At 48.5% G+C, this 9123-nt stretch overlaps 1 long non-coding RNA gene across 1 annotated transcript; it reads right to left on the reverse strand.

Moving 5' to 3' along the window:
• Positions 1-240: 240 nt before the first annotated feature.
• On the reverse strand, positions 241-2941 carry LOC123050680 (uncharacterized). The gene is made up of 3 exons (XR_006423814.1): positions 2374-2941; positions 2039-2146; positions 241-597 (listed from the first exon to the last, which is right to left on the reverse strand). It is a non-coding gene; the product is annotated as an uncharacterized lncRNA (long non-coding RNA).
• Between the last annotated feature and the right edge of the window lie 6182 nt (positions 2942-9123).

Here is a 9123-nt window from a genome sequence, read left to right on the forward strand (position 1 = left end):
GGTTTTTGGACTACCAGTAGTGCAGGAGTTCCCACGCTACTGCTATGACGCTACTGCTATTTTTTAGCAGTAGCGTGTGTTTTACCCCACGCTACTGCTAAACAGACATACCGGTAGCGCTGGTGCCCCACGCTACTAGTATTCCACACCCACGCTACTAGTAAAGGAATAGCAGTAGCGCTTCTGTGATACACCCACGCTAGTAGTAACTTATTAGGATTTAAAAAAAATAAAAGTCTACCTATTTCAGTTTAGACATGCATTTCACAATACGTACATGCTATGCATACAGTCAATCATCAATCATACATATCTGATGTAGATAATTAACACATGCACACGCACACATGCGCGCACACACACACACAATATATGCCACACGTCTATGTCGTCGGCATCGGCGCCTCCACAAGGCCGTGTTGATGGTGTTGATGTCGACGTCGTCGCCGCCGCCGCCGCAGCACCATGACGATGTCGTTGTCTTCGTCGCCGCCGTAGCCCTGTGTCGATGTCGATGTCGCCGTCATCATCGTCGCCGCAGCCCCATGTCGATATCGTCTTTGTTGCCGCCGCAGCTTCATGTCCATGTGTTCCCTACTAGGAACTCACAAATCCTGGAATTAAACAATGAACAAGACCACTACTAGGAACTCAAAAGAACCTGGAGCATTAGTACAGTATAACAATAACCTATAGAGCACTAAGTAACAATAGCAGAAACAAAAGCATATAGCAGGAGCATAGTATATATGAATTATAAGCAGTACCTAACAGACCAATCCTAGAAATTGGGGAAAACCCAACTTAAGAAGGATACAATGCTAGGCATGACCAAATCTTATTATAGATTCTGAATCCAAGCTTTTGAGGCAAATTGCAACAAGCAAAGTTTGTGCACCAAGTAGGAGTAATTCCCAGGTCATTCGCAAGCAAGCAAGCAAGCAAGAAGGCATCAGCAACAGCAGATTATTACCAACATTGTACCCTTTAATGTGAGGTCATTTCAATTTAACTCTTGGTTGCAGATGTATTCTTGTTGTATTACTAGTAATCATCAGCAGTAACAGCACTTGGTCATTATAAATATCACTGGTCATTATAGTCGACATGAAAACTTCCCATTTACTACTATATTTATAAGGAAATTTTGTAATAACATTCATTCATGTGACATAAGAGACTTAGAGCAACATTTCATATATTAGTGACAGTTAAGCTGCTGCACTTGCAAATTTGTAATACCAATCAAATAGATGTGTTATGTATATTCTCTAGTGCGGTCTTAAATTGGAAGGAAATGAGGAGTTTCTTCTTTCAAACCAATGTAGTGATTTTATTGAAAAGTATGAGCAGGTGCACTTATATTATATCAAAAATATAAATATCAGTACATTTTTTTATCTCACATGGATGTATTAAGTAATAATGTGTGTGTGTGTGTGTGTGTGTGTGTGAAATAGACTATTCCAGTAAATTTAATCCTTGATTCCTCCTAATAAAGAACAATATCTTGAGGAACTACATAGAGTATCATACTGTTGCAAAAATTAAGAGTGAAAAAGTAAAATTATAGGCATAGAATCTTACATATTCGGTAAAGTCATTTTGAAAGCTAAATATTCAGAAGCATCAAAGATAGTTATTTTGAGAATGGAAATATATACCATAACTCGTTGGTTGTTTCTTGTAAGAGTATGTAGATAGAGTACCATCTAGAAAGACTGTCATGGCTCAGTGGTTGTTGCTTGTAATGCTATACAGATAGAGGACCATCCAAAAAGACTAAGCTATCAAAATGTTCCAATGATCGCCTTAACTTCACTACCAGTTGTTGAAATAATAAAAATAGTAACCATAGAAACAAAGTTTGATGGATAAAACTGTAGGACTGCAGCATTGTAGTTGGTATTATTTTTTTGCAGTAAGGCCTTACTGGGAAGCTGAATCACATAACATCCTTTCTGTGGATTGATATATTGTAGACCAAAATACACTTGTCGTTAGAAATAATGCTATATGAGAAGATACAGTTTTATACCTGAACTATCAGCGACATGATCCTTCCTTCCCAGTCACGAGTAGTAGATGGACGGGAACCGACTACTCCAAGCTATCAGCAACACGAGAATCACAATCGCGCGGACTGCTGCAACATAGGCGTGAATAGAAAATTTTATACCTGAACTAAACTCAACTTGAGCAGCACTACAATGAACGAAAACTGAACTTGACATTACTGAACTAATTGTGCATCTATCTCCTAACATCTAATTTGTTTGTCATACACTAGTACTACACTGAACTATAACTGATATCCCAAAGCCTGCACTAGTACTACGCTTAATTAAAACTGAACTTGGCTGTTGCACTTACGAAAATTCAGAAAACGCACTTGGCATAGCTAGCCGCATTACTGAAAATTCAGAAACGAGCAGCTGCAACAGCGTCCAAGAGCAATTGGACGTCAGCCATCCACCGGAATCCACGGACGACAGCGCCTCATCGCGACTCCGGCCGGCCACGAACGACGAGCCGACCCGGCGGTCACCAGATCCGCCGCCGCCACAGCTTCTCCTGCTACCGCGCCTGCACTCGTCTCCGTCCGCGGCCAGTCCCCGTACTGCTCGTCGGCCTGGGCACGCGCAGGTGCGGTGTGCTGCTCGTTGGCCAGCGGGCCGACCTGGGCACTCGGCGGCAAGAACATGGGGGCGCCCGAATCCCTAGCCGCGGGCAAGGGTGCAGACCTTGAGGCATGGATCTGGACGGAGAGGAGGGCGGGGCGGAGCTTGGGGGCATGTTGCATGCGGCCGGAGATCGGCGGAACCGGCCGGCATGGGTGGTGGTGGCGGCGGCGACGAGATCGTGGGGGAGAGGAGCTCGACCGAGAGCCAGGGGTACGGTGGGGGTGAGATTTGTGTGAGAGAGGTTTTTTTTATCTGGTCACTTGGCATGTGGAGGCAGTGGACAAACTGAGTAGTAGCACGGCTGTATCGCCGGCGCTATAGCTATTCACTTAGTAGTACCCGCGCAACTAATATTTTTGATCTGACGATGTGGTGTGGTACATTTGTCAGTAGCGTGCCCAAAAGAAACCAACGCTGCTGCTAAGCCATACCAGTAGCACGCTTTGTACCCAGCGCTACTGGTAATTACCAGTAGCGCAACTGGTAATTACCAGTAGCGTGGGAACACAAACAAACGCTAATGGTAAACTTTTATGTATAAGCATTTTCCTAGTAGTGAGACGGCGCTAGTGGCCTACAAAGATGCCTTCCCTTGGGCTGCGCCGCCGGCGTTCTTCGATCTCAACAGCTCCAACTCCGCAGACGACACCTAGCGCTGCAGGCTACGATGGGGCGGTTGTGTTTTTTTAGTTTTATTCGTGTTTAATTATGTTTGAAGTGGACTTTTTCTAGCGTTTTAATATATTTAATTATGTTTTGTTAATATGTGTGTTTTAAATTTAAATGCTTTATATGCCTATTTAGTTTTTTTATGACCAAGCGGACTAATGCGTCAGCCGACAGCCGCGTTGGGCGCACTGATGCTCCCATTGTTAAACCGGACACACTCGTCCTCTCAGCTGATACAAACGGACAAAAAACTGACAAAAGCCACATCCGTTTTGGGTCAGCCTGTTGGAGTAGCCATTAGAGCCTTTGAAAAAACCTTAGTTGTGTAGCACCTGGCCTTGGGAAGAAATCGTGCTCGACGAGGCTTTCCTTTAACCTGGGTTCAATAATGTTCAAACCATGTGACTCGATTCCCATCGGAGTTCCTCTAGCAACTTGCTGGTACTGACACAGTGAAACATGTAAGCTACACATATTGTAGACCAGCACGTCTCCCTTGTAGGATAAAATGAGATGGCGTGTATCTCTATGGCGACACAAGCTCTCCATAGGGAATTCAACATGGTACTTGAATGAATATATACATCCCTTCCGTAGTCCTCCTCTGGCGACTGTCCTCTCATCATCCAAGCAACTAAAACTAATCAAACCTTCCATCTCGCACAAATAAGTACATCAACTTGTAGCACTAGGAGGGCAACACATGGACCTAAATGACTCGATCACCGTGTCAAAAATGACTATGATGTCCACATCGAAGTCAAGCCAGCTAAGTTCCCAATGAAGGCAACTTCTAAACACGGTGCGTGGACCCGCATTAATAGGGGTCACTTCATTCTCAGCAATCATAACTTCCTTGATGACAGGGTTAGGCTCATAGCGTGAGTACCATAGATAGTAACATGCATGCCACATGGGCAAAAATTATGATGTGTCAAGTAATTAATAAGGAGAGATACAAATGGACTAACATAATATGTTACCATCACATAGCAATGTAAAATGAGTCTACAAAGTAATAAATAAAGCTCTCTATGTTACCACATCTATGACAATACCCATTATGGAGGTAGTAACATAGACATAACATACATGTTACTAGTGTAAGTTACTCCCCACTATGAGTAGCCTTATCAAAAGGAAGTCCGATGCACCTCGGCATGCCTTTCCACCCCACTGTAAGGATGTAGCAGGCAGCTGATTTCGCGTGGTGTCTTCCTTTCTTGTACATCACGCGGTAATTTCCGGACGGTTTGTGCAGGTACATGCATGTTGTAATGGCTGTCAAGGGCGAGGCCTCGGAGTGGAGCAGTGCACTAACGTGTGGTCGGGTTGCAGAAGCTGAAATGTCGTCGCACCGGCTGAGCAGGAGGAGTCCGTCACATGAGGCGTGCGTCCCAAAGCCATCATAGGGGTCATAGTCTTCGATCCCTACGTCCTACGATGGGCCGGCAGCGGCTGTGCTCCAAGATCGGGAGGTCGACCTCTATACTTGTACCAGCTAGGGCGGCTGCATTGTAGAGCATGACGAGAGGGAGATGTCGCTGGCGCCGATGGTGGGCAAGGAGGAAATCGGGGGCAGAGGCGAGGCGACGCCAGAAGCGGCAGACCACACGATAGTGGAGGATATCGCTTGCCGGAAGGCAGACAAGAATCGCCCACACCACGATCTCATCCGGGAGGCGGCTGAGGGTGCCAGCAGGGACGCCGTGATACAGGTTCCTTCGTGGCCTCATGCTTGAATGCGCCGCCGCCGTCGGTCGCTACCCCATGCAGCCATGCTCAACGCCAACGGGGGATGTAGAGTTTGAAAGGAATCTGTTGGTAAGTCTAATTCCTTGCCAACACTTGGGTTCTCTCCGATGGTCGTCTCCTGTACACCCTTCTCCGCAGTTGCTGCATGCAAGGTACAGCCGCCCGAGTTGATGAACGCCGGCTTCTTGTTGTTTTTCCTTGGTGAGATGTACACCAGTAGCATAGGTGGAAACAGCGGCAGCTCAATACTCGTTCCACCAGGATCTCCATCACCAGGATATAGGACTTTCTCAGCCAGACAACAGGGATGTGGCAGCTGTGCCTTGCATGCATCCTCGCCACCATCCAGATCCTCTTTTCGTGCGGGGAAATGCTATACACACGGACCCTTTACGGGGTTTTACAGGGTGGTTAAGGATTGATTGGTTGAGATTAAATTAAATGAGGCGGAGCCCAGTGAAACTCAGGGGGGCCAATTAGATGTGGGAACGCAGGGCTGCCCGTGAAAGTCCGTCGCCAGCGTCCGTGCGTGTAGTTGTTGTGTTTGCACTAAATGCATGATAGCGAGATGGTGGAGAGCCTTTTTTTTTTCGGGTGAAAAAAGGATTCTTATTACTCACGGAGGCTTTTCAGCTAGAGCCAAGTTTACAATAAAGTCTAACCCCGAGTGGAACCAAACAGCGATGCGAGGGGTGCTCCTACCATACTTGGCAAGCTCATGACTAACTTTGTTTTGCGAACGACAACAAAGACTAAAAGAGACCTCCCTCCCCTCCATCGTTGCCAGTCTCCTGATTTCCTCAATGACGGTGCGATGAGCCGACCGGTCCTGCACACGAGCTGTGATCATTGTCACCGCCTCCGCACAATCAAGCTCGACTTTAATGGGTGCGTCCGTACGGAAAAGGGCTAGTTCCAGGCCCTCCCGACACGCCGCTAGCTCTGTCGTGAGCGCATTATCGCATGCGCGAATTTCTCTACAAGCACTGAAAATGATCTTGCCCTCAGAATCTCGAAGGACCATGCCCCCTCCAGCCAATCCTGTCGCCGGTATGAAGCTACCATCTGTATTAAGTTTAGTATTGCCTAGCTCTGGGGCAACCCATCCTCGCTCCTCCTTGAGAGGAGCCGGCTCTCTAGTGAGCATCGGTGGTGCATTGAGTATCATCTTTCCCTTGACCACATCTCCACTTGGGTGTTGCTGCACGCACAAGAGTGAATTGATGTATCCATGAAGGAATCGGCGAGAAGCTGCTGTGGGTGGTGGCTTCTTCTCATGCGTAATCTCATTCCGCACATGCCAAATCCTCCACATGATCATGAGCACAATCATCCGTGTCGCCTCATCCAGTGGCTCCAGAAGTGTGAAGAGCCATTCCGGCCCAACATTATGGATGGCATCGACACTCGGTATAGGCCAGTCCAAGGCCATAGCATGCCATAATTCCTTAGCTAGTGGACACCTGCAGAACACATGGAACCCATCCTCTCGTTCCACACCACAAAGGGGACAAATATCAGTAATCTCAAGGTGCCGAGAAAATTTGTTTGCCCAGGTAGCAAGTGAGTTTGTAACAATCCTCCATGCAAACACGCGTACCTTCGGGGGAGCAGGGCACCCCCATATGATCTTCTAGATGGCGCGACGACCATCCGGTGCCCTGCTCATGGCTGTGGCCGATGGACGCTCATGCTCGTCCATGGCAAAGCGATAGGCGGATCGAACAGTGAAGATACCGTTCTTCTCCGGAGCCCATGCGATGATGTCGTCGGTGACACGAGATGAAGTGCGGATGCTGGCGATCGTGTCGACGTCTGCCGGAAGGAAGTAGCGCCGGAGTAGGTCCATGCGCCAAGTCCCGTCCGGGCCAAGGAGCTCGGCCACCCGCCGGAGCCGACATGTGCCCTGCTGGGAGACAGGTTGGCGCGATGGCTCCCGGGGGACCCACCGATCCCGCCATATGCGGATGTTCTGGCCATCCCCTACCCGCCACACAATGCCCTTCTTTAGTAGCTCTAGTCCATATTGTATGGCCTGCCACGTAGAAGAAGCATTTCCGGAGAAGACTGTCTCCTCTAGGCGTCCATCTGGGTAGTACCTAGCTTTCAGCACCTGCGCACATAAACTGTTAGGCTTGATAAGCAGCCGCCACGCCTGGCGAGCAAGGAGAGCCTGGTTAAAAACACGGAAGTCTCTGAAGCCCAGGCCGCCCTTCGTTTTATGAGCTAAGATTTTTGGCCATGCCAACCAATGAGTTTTCCTCTTGCCTTCAGCGGAGCCCCACCAAAAGTTCCTCACTATTCTGTTCAGGTCATCACAGACAGACATAGGTAATTTGAAAACTCCCATGATATATGTGGGGATAGCTTGGGCAATGGCTTTTATCATTATTTCTTTCCCTGCAAGCGAGAGGGTGTCGCCCCAAGCAATGATCCTCTTCAGCAGACGAGACTGTAAATTCTGAAATTTTCCCTTAGACATACGTCCTTCCGGTGTAGGTAACCCCAGGTACTTTTCCTCAAAAGTTACTGTTTCAATATGTAGGACATCACGCACCTTCTCTTGGTCCTCAATGGCACATGAATTTCCAAACAGAGCACTACACTTAGCTGGGTTGATGCACTGGCCTGTAGCTTTTTCATACGTATTTAGCACCTCTTGTACTTTCCTAGCTTGCTCCTCTTTAGCCTTGAAGAAAAGCAAAGTGTCGTCTGCAAACAATAAATGAGAAACACCCGGAGCTCTGCGGCCGATTTTTAACGGAGTATAATCACCTTTGCGCTCTCCATCCTTCAACAAAGCGGAGAGACCATCAGCCACGAGCAGGAATAGAAACGGGGAGAGGGGATCACCTTGCCGTAGCCCGCGCGACGGTGCGAACGAATCCAAGAGGGTTCCATTAAATTTAACTGTGTATCTCACCGACGTGACGCATGCCATAATCCAGTTCACCCACTGACGAGCAAAACCCATCTTTTGCATCATTCGCTCCAAGAAGATCCAATCGACCCTGTCGTGGAATTGTCACGGCAGATGTCCTCAAGCTAGGACTTAGTCGTGGAGCCATCGCCTCTAGGAAGCTTGAAGGGGTTAACAGGACAAGGAACACGAGGGTTTATACTGGTTCGGCCCCTTACGGTGAAGGTAAAAGCCTACGTCCAGTTGAGGTGGTATTGATTAAGGTTTCGATGACCAGGGAGCTTAACTGCTATGCCTGGCTCTCGATGAGATCTTTCTCCTCCTGAACCGCCGCCGGGTCGTCCCTTTATATAGAGAGGTTGACGCCCAGCGGCCCTCAGAGTCCCGGCCGGCTCATAGGAGTGTCCGGCTCGGACTCTTAGCTATTCTTGCCTTACACTACAAGTTCTACCATAATGATGATTGTAACTACGGGCCTTAAGCCATATCCGGGTCTTAAGCCCATCTTTGGTCCACCGTTTTCAAGCTTGGCGCTGGGCTTCTGGCAATGACCATTATGAGTAACCCGGCCCCTCCTGGCGGGTGACTCTAAGGTCTATATCCTCAACATTAGGCCCCAGATTGATTTGAGCCGGCTCACGTCAATCTTCAATCCCTTCGACAGAAAATCTCTGGCTTACAATTGTGTGAAGGCCATAACCCGGCGTGATGTCATCCTCCGGACTCCGGGTGATCCGCCGTGACGCCATCTTCCATTAAGTCCGTTTTTCACTCCGCCAGATCCGCAACGAATCTTACCTTTATTGTCATCCCGAAAATCGAGGCGTCTCGTGGGGAGATAACCATGCCGTGGTCTCCTCGTTTCTCGCGCCCACTTATGAGTTCTCCCTTATAAATAGGCCGGCCCGACGGGCCTTCAGCCACTCTTCTTCCTCCTCGCGCCACTGTTCCTCCGCTCAAGCTCGAACTCCGCCGCCGCCGCCGCGCCCCCAGTCTTCATCAACCTTGGCCGCTGCATCACCCTGACTCGGTCCAGACAACGGCGGCAACCTCCGCATTTCTTCAGCACCGGTAAGTCCTCGCTACCCCATAGAA

This window comes from Triticum aestivum, chromosome 2D, assembly GCF_018294505.1.
Source record: "Triticum aestivum cultivar Chinese Spring chromosome 2D, IWGSC CS RefSeq v2.1, whole genome shotgun sequence".
Taxonomy (NCBI): Eukaryota; Viridiplantae; Streptophyta; class Magnoliopsida; order Poales; family Poaceae; genus Triticum; species Triticum aestivum.